At 39.4% G+C, this 13,228-nt stretch overlaps 1 long non-coding RNA gene across 1 annotated transcript in view; it reads left to right on the top strand.

Annotated features, from left to right (window-relative positions):
- Nucleotides 1-543: 543 nt before the first annotated feature.
- Nucleotides 544-13,228, top strand: part of LOC143678903 (uncharacterized) — an 85,004-nt gene continuing 72,319 nt past the window's right edge. The window contains exon 1 of the long non-coding RNA XR_013173468.1: nt 544-1,054. This is a non-coding gene — a long non-coding RNA (uncharacterized LOC143678903). The remainder of the gene's footprint in view (nt 1,055-13,228) is intronic.

Raw genomic sequence — 13,228 nt, forward strand, 5'->3', positions numbered from 1 at the left:
TTTCTGGGAGCCATACAGTTCAGAGGAAAGATTAATTTGTTTTGAAAGATTTTTACTTTCAGATGCAAAAAAGGCAGAGATAGAGGATAAGAGGATGGGAGCAAGGAAAGACTGGAGATTTAGCCTCTGAGTTAATGGAGCTGGCAAGTACCATCTTTTGTGGAAATCCTAATGTTTGAGCTTCTTTCCTGGGGCCTACTTGTTAGATGGACTGGAAACCACAACTGGGAAGGTGTGAGATAATTTAGTCAGATAGATCAGGATGAAGAAGAGAGAGAAGATGACATAGACTGTGTCTTAGAGAGGGCACAAGGTCACAAAGAAGATTGAATTTGATGGTAAAGTCTTGGTGCCAACATGAAAATGAATGGAGAATAATAATAAGTCAAAGGGATGGAAGCTTAGGAGAGTTGGAAGGAAGAGGGTACAGAAATAAGGTGAGGACTAACGTCAACAGGCCATTGTTGATTAATGATCGGTAGCTTTCTTTTGTTGGCTCCTAGCAACAGGGGGAGTGGTGGGTTTTCAAGTAAAGGTAGGCACTTCAAACAAGTGTCATGTTACTGATATATCTGCATACTGGTAGTTTCAGAGGAAATGACTCAGAGACTGCAGAGAAGTCTGATTCCTCAAAGAGTCACCTATGCTTCTAAATCTGGAGAAGACACTTATTTGTTTGGGCACTGTGGGAAGCCTGAAGCTATTGCTGCCTCTGGTGCGCTAACAGCCTGGCAAGCTAGGTGTCTTCTACTCTTCGCATAGCTTAAAGAGATGGTGGAGATAACTGGCATTTATCTTTCAGATGGTGAAGTCCCTCCCCTACCTGCCACCAGGAGAAGGCAGGGCATTCCTAGATCACTAAGCCTCTGGTCAACAACCACTAATTTGAAAGCTTGAACTGAATCAGGTTGCATTTAAAGCTTGCTGGGTCATTGGTGAGATCACAGGAAGAAGCCTGATTCGTGAGCTCCTGGAGTTTGTGCTTTCCACTCTCTCCCTGGGAATGCTGAAGCAGCACTGTTCTTTTGGTGGCTGTGAGAGAACGCGGCAGTTGGTAAGATGGGTAATGAGCCTGTTTGAAGACCCCAGTCCTGAGCTGCCCACTGATTGCAAACACTGTAATTAAAATAAAACAGCAAAACTATCCCACAGACCAAATGCCTTTTGGCAGGAAAAAAAAAAGGCTGTACTCTAGTAAAATAATATGATGATGTTCTGCTGTGAGGGTGATCCTAGATTTCAAGGACAGACGGTTATGCTCAGTGATATTTTTGGAAATGTAAATGTCTACCGTCTCAGTCTTGGCTCTCACAGAACTCTCCCTACGTAATCATCAAAAATTAAGAATAATTGGTGTATGAATAAGAAAGGGGAGTAATGTACTCGACAGGGTAGTCATAAACTAAGATTGGAAGAGTAATCTTCAGTTTGGACTTGTCCAAATAACTGCATGTCTACATGTATTTACTATCTTGATTAAATAGTAATCAAGAGCTCTGTTAAATCTTTTTGGAACAAGGAAGGTTAAAAAAAACTTAGTAAACCATAAGACTGTATGATTAGGTCTTTTATTATAAGCCATTCTGTTGGATATTAGGACACTCAGACCTCAACGGATGGATTGCATTGGGAAGGGAGAGAGAAAGGAAAGGTGATAGAATAGGGTGGAGGCTGGATACAGTCGGATCATGCAGGGCATTGAAAGAAGTTTGGGATTTATTCTAAGATTAATAGGAAACGCGGAAGTGTTTTAAGCAGGCGAGTGAAAAGATCTGGTTTGTGTCTTTATAAGCTCACTTTGACTGCCTGGTATAGCAGCACTGGGCTTAGAGGCAGAGGGAATTTCCCATTCTAACGCTGGTCATGTATATCCGTGCAAGGCTCAGTTCCCGAGTCAGGGCGGAAACAAATGGAAACAGCTCAGAGGCATCAAAGAAGCAGGACAGCACCATGGGAAGGCGTTTCCATTGCCCACATTTCATTCTGGCTTGCTAATGCAGCCAGAATCAAAGGAATTATATAATATGAAAGGCTGCTTTGTAGTTTTGCTTAAAAGGGAAGCAATGCTTAGGAACAGATTTGAAAAACTTGGAAATGTGAAGATAAATGCCAGCCTTGGCATGCTTAGGGAACTGGCCAGGCACATGTCAGATGTGGGTTGAACATCCCCAGGGGAACAAGCCCTAATCAGAAAGGCGTCCCTCCCAAATGCTGCTTCTTGAGAGCAACTCCTACCCTCAAGAAGAGTCGAAGGGGATTTGCCTCTAGAAAGGCCATATGGAATTTGGGATCCACCCTTCTCAGTCCTTGTTGAGACAGCCTCCTCCCCCCATCTCTGGGCCACACTACATTCAACCCTTCAGGGTGTCTTCTCCTCTTAACCAGGTGTCTGCGAGGTAATGGTGCACAGCACCAGAGACACGGACTTGCCCACATGCAGTTTACTGTGCAGAGGGGACTCAGCAGCTCATCCTTGTCAGATGATTTTAGTGTGAAGCTTGCTTTAGTATCTGGAGATTTCAGGGTACTTCTTATCTTCCCTTGTTTGGAGTCCGTTAAGGATTAAAAGGCCTCTAATTTAGTCCCTCTGCTAAGAAAAGCTAGGCACACCCTGGTAGCTTCAGTGCCTCTACGTTAACTGAATTTTTCCTTTCTGTTTCATCCTGACCCTCAAACTCCAGGGCCGGCCTAGACTTGTCTGTCTGACACATTTCTCTCCCTTCACTTCTGAGGTTTCTGGAGAAGCAAAGTCCATTCAGATTTGGACCCAGACTTATCCCTTTAGCTGCAGGCTGGTGTGGTTTTCCTGGAAACCCTTTGAACTCCCAGGCAGCCTCTGGATTTTGCCTTTGGATGTTGTTTGGTGACTTTTTCTTTGCTGCAGGCACGTAGCTTCCTGCAGTTTCTCCTTAGCTGAGTGTCTTGTCTGTATATGCATGGTCTCCTGTCTGGTGAAATTCTGGCTTTCTATTTTGTCTTTTGCTATTGAACTCAACCCCCCTTTTCAAGATTCCTTACCAGATCTTCCAGGCACAGGTTCACAGCCTAAGAAAATTTTTATTGCATTCACAGCCCCTTCCTCCCATCTTTAGCATCATGAATTCTGGCACCCGATGGGTGTTGAACAAACTGCTTCTCAACTCATATCCCAGGGCCTGTATGTGATAAACTTCACCACTTTAAAACATTTTGCAATTTCAACTCAGTTGTTTTAAAGGTCATCTTTCTGGAGATTTATTAGTTAGGTTTTTTATGAAGTTTTTCTGGAAGTTGTTTCAAAAATTTCACAGTCTACATATAATTTTCTAAAAGATATCTGTACCCCATAAATTTATTAATGTATTTTGTTAAATATCTGCTGTTTTTCTTTAGAAAGCAATTTGTGATCCATCTGAAGTTAAATGGTTTTATAAAAAGCACCTAGAATATTTTTAAATGTACATTTTCAACTGTAGATTGAGGGGCATCAGATTTTGTTTTTTAATATCAGTGGTTACAGTTAAAAGTAATTTTAACTCTATTTTTTTAAAGAGGTAGATCCTAATAATTACTTCCCTGGGTGTGTCAGTAAAAGCGGATATTTCTCAAATTGTTAAAGTTAAAAAGGTGAGTTGGAATTGCGTTTTCATGCAGCATTCTGGCTTAGTTGCCAGTGCATGAGGAAGGATTAAAGTAATGAGGAATGATCTGTACCTTAAGTGTTTCTCAGGTACAGGTTCAATGAGCCGGGGGAGGTGGGGCGGGGGAAGAAGCAATGTTTGCCTTGGCTCTCCCTTGGGTCAGGTTTTGGAAGCTATAATGGCAGGTTGGCACTTAGGGAAGGATCTTTCTTTCAGTAGGACTTTCCTTGAAGCTTAGTTATATATGAAAATGTTAACCATAGAAGGACCTTTGAGCAGCCTCTGAGGAGGGCAAGAAGCCTGAGTGTTCTCCACCTGCCTTTCCTTAGATTACACATTAGAATTGTCTGGTAATGGACAACTAGGTTTGGAACCTTTCAGAACTCAAATAGAAAAGTGTTTCATAAAATCCAGTATTCTCTGGCTTTGAAGTCATCCCATTAGGGGCATTTCCCCTCCTTCTTCCTCCCACTTCTGACTTAGAGAAGCAGGTGCCTTCAGATTGGATACGATCCAAAGTCTCTCTGGAATTCTATGCCTGCCTTTCTTACTTCACCTTGATCCGTGGCTGGTCACAGTTTATGTATCAGTGCAGCCTATTATGGTAGACTTTTTTGTTTGTTTGTTTAATTAAGAACAAAGGGAAGCTAAAAGAGAATGTAGTGTGGAAATCTAATCTTTTTTCTCCTTCTTTCTATTAATATTTTCCCCACCTGGCTCTGTTTCTGTCACCATGATTTTTGGGGGGTGTTTTTACACTAACACTCCGTGTTCTCTTTTGAAAGATTAGCAAATGTCAATTAGTAAAACGAAAAAGCTACCCAAAACCCTACAGTGAAGGGGACTCTATTGCTAACAATGTGGTTTAGAGCAATGCTTTCATGGTATGCGCTGGCACATCAGTGCTCTAGGAATGCTTCACGGGGCTGCTGCCCTCTGCCAACAAGCTATGTGCAGTATTTACCATGAATATTAATGTGGCTAGGCAAAGTGTTCCCGTGACAGAGCAGAGCAGGATAACGAGTAAGGGTAAGACCATAGTGGGATGTGTGACAGGTGCCAAGGAAGATGGCGCCAGGCGCGTGGCTGCCATTCCGGGGGGACCACCTGCCTTGGAGGATACAGGGGGTCCTCTCATGGTGGTGAACAGTTCGGCTCAAACAGACTCAGGCGGAAAAAAGACAAATCGAATAGAATGGGATTGATTATCATGGGATTTTTTAGTGCTTTTTTCCCAGGCTTTCAATCCTTTTAAGTATCTGTCCTCATTAATAATTACAGAATGTCAGTTGAAACAAATCCAAGCTCTACTACTATTAAATTAGAAAAAAAAATTTAGTTTCAAAGACAAAACCCAATCCTAATGAAGGTGTGAGAAAACAGATACATTCATGTCAGTGTGAAAACAGATACTAGTGCATTTAAATTGCCCTAATGATTCATCCAATTTTGGTATGAGCAATAAAACTGATTTTGTGGGGATGACAAGCAAAAGCCCCCTTCCACACCCTGTGGAGAACTACTGAAAAGCTGCCTTTTTGAGAATTAGATGGGACAGATCGGCTTATTAGAAAAAAAAAAAAATCTGTGCTAACCTTTACCAGGTACTGTGCTAGGTCCAGAGGAGGCAGAAGTTAAAAAAAAAAAAAAGGGTCAGTAATAAAAACTTCAAGCAGAAGAGTTCTGCACCATGAAAATAGGACTCTATTTGGGTTAACAAGGCTGCCACTATAAGGCCTGTTTATTTTTCTGCCTCATTTCATCACACGCCCTCTGTATCATCTGAAATACTTCTGGCTCCCCAAAGTACCCTATCTTCCCTTTGGGTTTATGTATGAAACTCCTTTACTGTCAGATGTGTCTGCTGTCTAATTAATCTCTGATCCTCAGTCTTGGCAATGGGAGCACTGCTTGAATGCGTCTTTACCTATCAGTTTGAGGCCTGCCTCAAAGTTTCATGTTCAGTATTTGTGGACTAACTGGGGAAAGATTAACGGGTTCTTGTTTGGGCAGGATTTATGTACACTTTACCCTAGTTGACTGAGTCATTGTGTTATTCTTTTCAAGGTAGCCTGGAGAAGATTTCAGTGAGGTGAATGCTTCCTGTAGTTCAGGATTTACTCTCTAGGGGATCATCTAATTCAACCCAGTTTCAAATTGTGTATTTCTCTCTGTCTTTGGTACAGCGAATCTTACCTTCGATCATCTCTACATAAATGCAATTCTTAATCCCAGGTTCTCTGATCTCTTGGGACAAGCAAGTGGTTTGACTCTGTCTGGGTCATGGGCTTTTGGAGGGGTTCAGGGGTAATAGCTTGGAAAAGGGGAGAAGGGAGATGGGATGGGAATTCACAAGGCCTGAGCCATCCCAGAGAACTCTGAAATCTCTGGAAGAGAAATTTCTTCGAGTTTTGAAGTCCTAAAATCCGTGGATATTTTGCATTCTGGTGAAGGACTATTCCTGTGCCCTAGCCTACGTAAGTTCATTTATTCAGCTAAAATTAACAAATGCTTGGGTGACTTCTAGGCTCTTGTAGAATCTTCTGGGGCAAGGCGTAAGGTCCCAGGCCTCATGGGATTTACATTCTTCTGAAATTGCCATTGAAAGTGTTTATGGAGCAAAAGATGATCCATATGGCTTCAGACGATCCTGTGGCTTTGGGCACCCTCAGAACCTGTTGCATCTTCTATAACCCTCTCCCAAAAGTTTGAATTGCAGCAATTCTAATCAAGCATCTGTCCTAAAAATATATGTGCAAGTGTAAAAGGATGTTTACAGCAGCTTTGTGTATAATAACCAAACATAAAATAAAGATGGTACATTTAAACTTGAAAACAAACTGATTTTGTGCCCTTTCAAGCAGTTATCACCCACATTATAGAATGTAGCTCAGGGAAATAATCCAAACTAAGAAAGCAATTTCTATAAAGATAGAGTTTAAATTATGGGTAATCAGAAAAATTATTGTCAAGAGACTCCCTCTTCTATTTTATAATCTTCAGAAATGAATTTTATCCATTTAGGAGAGCTCTTCTGGATAATGAAGGCTTTGAATAGTGATTGAGCCTCAGACTGTAGGAGAGAAGCCTCTCTTATTTGAGTGGAAAGATACAATCAGTGACTTTCTGCACAAAATAAGCTGCTTGTGGATTTTATTTATGCCTGCCAGTATATAGTTAATGTTAATTGGGAAGATTACAAAAATCACAAAATTAATAGAGATTTTAGAGGACATTTCGTTTAAACCACTAGCTGAGTCAGAAACTTTCTCTAAGAAGCTCTGATGGGCATGTGACTGCTTATTGCTTGATCAACTCATTTCATCTTGGGGCATTTAGCTAGAAGCTCTGTTATTTAAAAAGTTCTTCCTTATGTTAAATAAAATTTACCTCCTTGCAACTTCCACCTGTTAATTCCAGTTCTTCCTTCTGTAGACATGTAGAATAATCTAGATCCCCTCTAAGTCTTGTCTTGTCCTTCCCCTCCCCTTTTATGATTATTTTTCTCTGGCAGCTCACCAATGAGCTTCCAATTAAGAATTGTCCACAGTACCCAACTATGGTTTAAACACTGCAGAGAAGGCCTAGCAAATTTTTTCATTCTTCATGTTATACCTTTATGAATATTACAACCGCATTAAAATGCCATTTACCCTTATTGTGTGTGTGGACAACAGAAACCTATTAATATTTTCATTGTTGTGGCAGTTTGGATTCTCCTCTACCCTAGAAAAATGCTTATGTGAATCCTAAGTGCTGTTCTTCATTTAATCATATATATATTATCATTTTGATGAGGGATATTTTACATATAGTAAAGAACATATTGCTTAGTGATTTTTAGACATGTAAACACCCATCCAACTACCACTTAGGTCAAGATACAGAATTTTTTCAGCACTCAAGAAGGTTCTCTCCTGCCCATTTCAGTCAATAGCCCCTCAAAGATAACCATGATTTTTACCTCTATCCCTATAGATTAATTTGGTCTGTTTTTGAATTTCATATAAATGTAATCTTGCAATTCCAATTCTCAGCTTTTTGTCTTTGAGTTTCATTCATATTGTTGAGTGAAGCAGAAGCACTCTTTTATTGCTATTAGTATTCCCTGGAATGAATTACATCACGATTTCTTTATCCATTCAACTGTTTGACTTTTACAAATAAAGCTACTATGTCCATTCTATTACATATCTGTCAGTTATATACTCAGGAGTGGAATTGCTAGGTCATGGAGTATAGATACATTTTGCTTAGTAGATACTGCCAAACAATTTTCCAAAGTGGTTATATCAATTTATACCCATACTAGTAATGGACAGGATTCCAGCTCTCCTCTCCAGCACTAGTCCTGTGAATTTTATCATTTTTTTGAGTGCATAGTATTACGTCACTGTGGTTTTAATTTTCCTTCTGCCAAAGATTGATTATCCACATACTTTTCATGCAAAATTAATTGCAAGGTTTGGCTTTATTGAACTTATTTTGGATAGCAACTGTGATGATTAATTTTATGTGTCAAGTTGGCATGTTATGATGCCAGTTGTTTGGTCAAACACTGGCCTAGTTGTTGCTGAGATCTTTTGTAGAGGGGATTAGCATATGCAATCAGAAGACTTTAAGTAAAGGAGATTGCCCTTGATAATGTAGGTAGGCCTTATCCCATCAATTGGAAACCTTAAATGCAAAGAACTAAGAGTTCTGAGATGAAGAAGAATTCTGTTTTAAGACTATGCCCTCCACTCCTTCCTGAGTTTCTAGCCTAAAAAGTTTGAACTCAAGACTTCAACTTCACTCTTGCCAGAATTTCCAACCTCTGGCTTACCCTATGGAATTCAGACTTGCCACTCCCACAAATGCAGGAGCCAATTCCTTACAATAAACGTGTATCTATGTATATACATCTATCATACAAGTTCTATATCCCATGAATTTTCTGTTCGTTCTTACTTCTTGTCACCCATTCATTTTATTAGTATGTCATTTGTTCTCCAATTCCCTGTAAAACAGGGATGAGGACAGAAGGTAGTATCATGTCTTCTTTAAGTTGATATCAGTTGGCATTCTTTGGTAGGCCATTCAACCAGTTATGAAATGAACTTAGCTGCATGATTATCCAGTCCACATTTCACCATGTTTTCAATTGAAGTTATCTAAAAAGATTGAAATCAGATCCCCCTTGCTTATAGCACTCTTCCAATCTATCAGTCTAGTTGGTACTCCTGTCAATAATGAAGGAAGTTTAGCTTGGAATTCTTTGTGAACCCTGACTAGCCCCTACTAATCATCTGTTCCGTCTCTTTGAACTCATTCTTTTGATAATCTGTTCTAGCATGACATATCTTCCCCTTTATCATTGTGAGATAGCACCTGCGACTTCTCACTTGAAATGGAAACATAGTTTAGAATAGGTCTCCTTCATTTCATTCAATTATTATGTTCACATTTTCTTTTATATAAATGGAATCGTTCCTTAAAGATATTAGGATGGCTAACTATTTGACTAAGGAAGAGCTTTTTTGGGGGGGTGGGCAGTGGTTTAATAAATCTTTTACAATGCAAATAAGCATTCACTAATTTATTTCTAAATTATCTAAATTGCTTAATCACATATATGCCAAAGTATGTACTCTTCTAAAGGGGCAGAATGGCTGAAAAGATGGTTAGTGGGAAAGATCAAAAAGAAAAGAAGATAATTCAAAACTACTATAGACATTTTAATAATATTATTTTGGTCTATTAAAGAGGTAGACAGCTTTTAAAGACTCTTAGGCATTAAGGGAATCTGATTTAGTCTTAAGAAATCTAGAAGCACTAACAGAAAAAAATATGCACCAGATCATGTTACTTCCCTTCTGTCTTACCTTCCTAAGGCTGCCATAACAAAAATACTATAAACTGGGTCACTTAAAACAGCAGAAATTTATGGTTTCACAGTGCTAGAAGTTAGGTCAAATTGTTGGCAGGACCACGCTTCCTCTGAATCTGTAGGGTTCTGCTGGTGGTTTGTAGGACTTCCACAGTGTTCTTTGGTTTGTGGTGTCTCTGCCTTCATCACATGGTCGAGTTCCCTGTCTCTCCATCTGTCTGTCTGTGCCCAAATTTCCTCTCCTTATAAGGACACCAGTCTTATTGGATTAGGGCCCACGGCTAGTCCAGTTTGGCCACATCTTAACTAATAACATCTTTAAAGATCCTGTTTCCAGACTGGATCACATTCATGAGACTGGGGCTTAGACTTGAACATATCCTTTGGAGGGCCAGATTTAATTCATAACACCTCTGAATTCAGAGTAAAAGCCAAAATCTGCACAATGGCCCATAACGCCCCAGGTGATCTAGGCGTTCCATTTCCTCTCTGAGCCACTCCTCCTCCATGTAGCTTACAAATGGTCCAGCCACATGGCCTCCTTGCTGTTTTTTGTGCAGGTCAGACCAGACATCACCTTAGGGCTTTTCTTTTTGTTTTGAATGCGATACTGAACGTGCAATAGCTAACTCTTTCCAATCTTGGCTCAAATGCCGCCTTTGCAATGATGCAAACCCTGGCCATTTCAGGTTTTTAAAATGTTTTATTTGTTGCTTATCACTTCCTGTTAGGAAGTGAGCGCCATTTAAATTTTTTTTTGGTTTTGTTCAATGATGTATTCCAACCACATGGATGGAAGCAGGGAAGCCAGTTAGGAAACTACTGGCAATAATCATGCAGAGGTGATTTTAATTTGGTCTCGGACGGTAGTAATGAAAGTTGTGAGAAGTGACTAGATCCTGGATATAATCTGAAGGTAGAACCAAAAAATTTTTTTCTGGTGAGAGGATGAGAGATATTAAGGATGAATTTAAGGTTTTGGGTCTAAGCATCTGAAAGTATAAAATTCCTATTCATGAGATTGAGAAGACAGTGGAGTGGAGAGAACAGATTTTGAGAGATCAGGTTTCCGTTTTAGAAATATTAAGCTTTAGATGTCTATTAGGCATCCAAACAGAATGTTGAGAGGGATATTTAAATCTGCAGTTTAGGAGAGCATTTGAGCTGGAGAAATACCTACGGAAGTCATCAGATGAGGGACATGAGACCCAATGACATCCTCAGAGAGTGAAGGTTGTTGGAGAAGAAGAGAGGGCCAAGGACTGAGCCTTAGGGCTTTCTGGCTAAAAGGGCAGGAAAAGAGAAGGACGGAAGCAGCAAAGGACACTGAGAAGGAGCAGCTAGAGTGACAGGAGGGAAACAAAAGAAAGGTACTTTGGAAAAAAGCAGAGGAACATTTATTAAAGGGAAGGGAGTGATGGACGATGTCAGATACTGCTGACAGATCAAATTGGATCAGGGCTTAGAATTACTGTGTTTAGCAACATAGAAGTCACTGGGAGTATGGGGGTAAAAGCCTGAACTGGAGGGGTTTTAAGAGAGAAGAAGGGAGATAAATTGGAGACTGCAAACCTAGACAACTCTATTGAGGAGATAAATGGAAGGGATTGTGGGGTCAAGAGAGAGGGTTTTTATTTTTTTAAGGTAGGCAATCATCTAATAGAAAAGGAAAAAAAAAAAGAAACTTTAGCAGTGAGGAATGAGAATTGTGGGCATATGTCAAGAAGGGATAGAGCTAGTGCCCACGATGGGGTAGCGGTTGGAGCTTGGGCAGTTCGTGTCTAGTAACAGGAACACATGCCAGTGGGAAGAGGTGGGGTGGATGCAAAGAGAAGTCAAGTCTCTGGTATATTTGTAGTGAGGCTGGTGGTTCCTCAAGTGAGCTGTCTGCCCGGTGGCACTGCAGACCTTTCACTAAGGCTCATCACACTATTATAGTAGAATAATGTGACTTCTGTACCTTCGGTGTGTAAGATATTGGAATTTGGGGTGGTGAGCGTGTGTGTGTGTGTGGGGAGGTTATTTTAGTGCAATGTGAATTTCCCAAAATCAATTTCTCTGAACTTCAGTTTCTTCATCTGTTAAAAGAGAGAGAGAGGGTAAGGAGAGAGGAAATATTATCTTCTCTTCCCTTTTCCAGGTGATGGAAGTTTTCTTCTCATATCCTATGTTCATACTTCTTTCATTCTGCTTCTTTAAATTCTGCCCATTTTAAATTACCCTTGCTCAGAAGGCAAAATTGAAAACCTCTGGAAAAATTTTCTTTCTGTTTTGTAGCAGTGTACTTTTGTTAGTGCCCAGTGACACTTTGTATTTGAAGAGCATTTTATGGCTTACGAGTATCTTCATATAAATTATATTATGCTACTGGCCAGGAAAGTATCAATTTAATGTTTACTTGTGAAGATTTGGGGGCACAGAAAGGCTCAGTGATCAGCCCAAGGCCACACAGCTAGTAATGGGAAACCTGGGCCAGATATAACTTTTCTTTTTAACATTAAGGTGGCTGCCTTTCACTATATTAAATTGCAGTGTTAGAATGGAGATTTACGTTAGAATGTAAAATAAATATAAAGGTCCAAAATATATTCCACTATTCTCCCTTCTTTTAAAAAATAAATTATTTCATTTCACATATGAGACAAGCAAATTCTTTTTAAAAAGAATTCTAGCTGTACAGACAAAGCAAGTCCCCATTGACTCACCCCTAGTTTCACCTTCTTTCATAGAAGTAACTACTGTTATCAGTTTGGTACGTATTTCTCTCTTTTTAAAAATAACTCCTGGTGGTGTTTTTTTTTTATCTGACTTTGAAAGTAACATGTGGTTATTACAAGGGTAAAAAGAAGAAAAACTATCAATCACCTTGTTACACAGGATAATGAAGTTAATATTTTAGTGCATTCCCTGCTAGTCCTTTATCTGTGCATATAATCACACATATTTTGCATAAATAAGATTTTAATGCATGCACAAGTGTCTGTGTTTTTTTTAACTTAACATTATAGCATGAAAAATTTTCCATGTTGTTAATAATTTTTTTGGAAAAATCTTATTTTGAATGTCAGCATATTTCCTTAGTTAGAAGTGGTCCCATAATATCGCTAATCATTTACCATATAAGCTGAGGTAAACTATCTCTCTTACAAGGCAAGAATGTTTCCTATTCACTTCAATAGTGTGCATCTTCTTTTAGTGACCTCACTGAGTGTTTCTGTAGGAAGAGAGACCAGGGTCCATGTTAATTATTGAACCTCATCATCTGAGAAAGCGCCTCACATCTACTGAGCCATTTACATCAAAGGAATAAAGATGGGGACAATAGCAACGAACATGCATCTTTGGTTACTCATTGATGCCATCTGCTCAGTAAAACATTAATAAGGTTACACTTTTGACCTGTGAGAGTGCTTTTAATCGCAGTTTGTTTCTTTCCCCCTTTGCCTGTTTGATTCTAAAGACCGCTGAATCCTTTGAGCATGCTGTCCATTGTTTTTGTGTTGCAAATGAACTCTTTTGAGCTGACTTAAACATGATATTCAGTGGAAAAACAATTATTAAAAAACAAACATCCTTCTAAGCTTTGAATGTTGCATTGAATATAGGATGAGTGTTGTAGGGTTAAAAGTTCCCATAGTCTATTTCATAAATAGACAAACCACAAAAAAGTTTTGATTAACAGATAATTCACAGAAGCAGGATAGCAAATGAAAACAAAAATATAACTATGATCAATTAA

This window comes from Tamandua tetradactyla, chromosome 4 (genome assembly GCF_023851605.1).
Source record: "Tamandua tetradactyla isolate mTamTet1 chromosome 4, mTamTet1.pri, whole genome shotgun sequence".
NCBI lineage: Eukaryota > Metazoa > Chordata > Mammalia > Pilosa > Myrmecophagidae > Tamandua > Tamandua tetradactyla.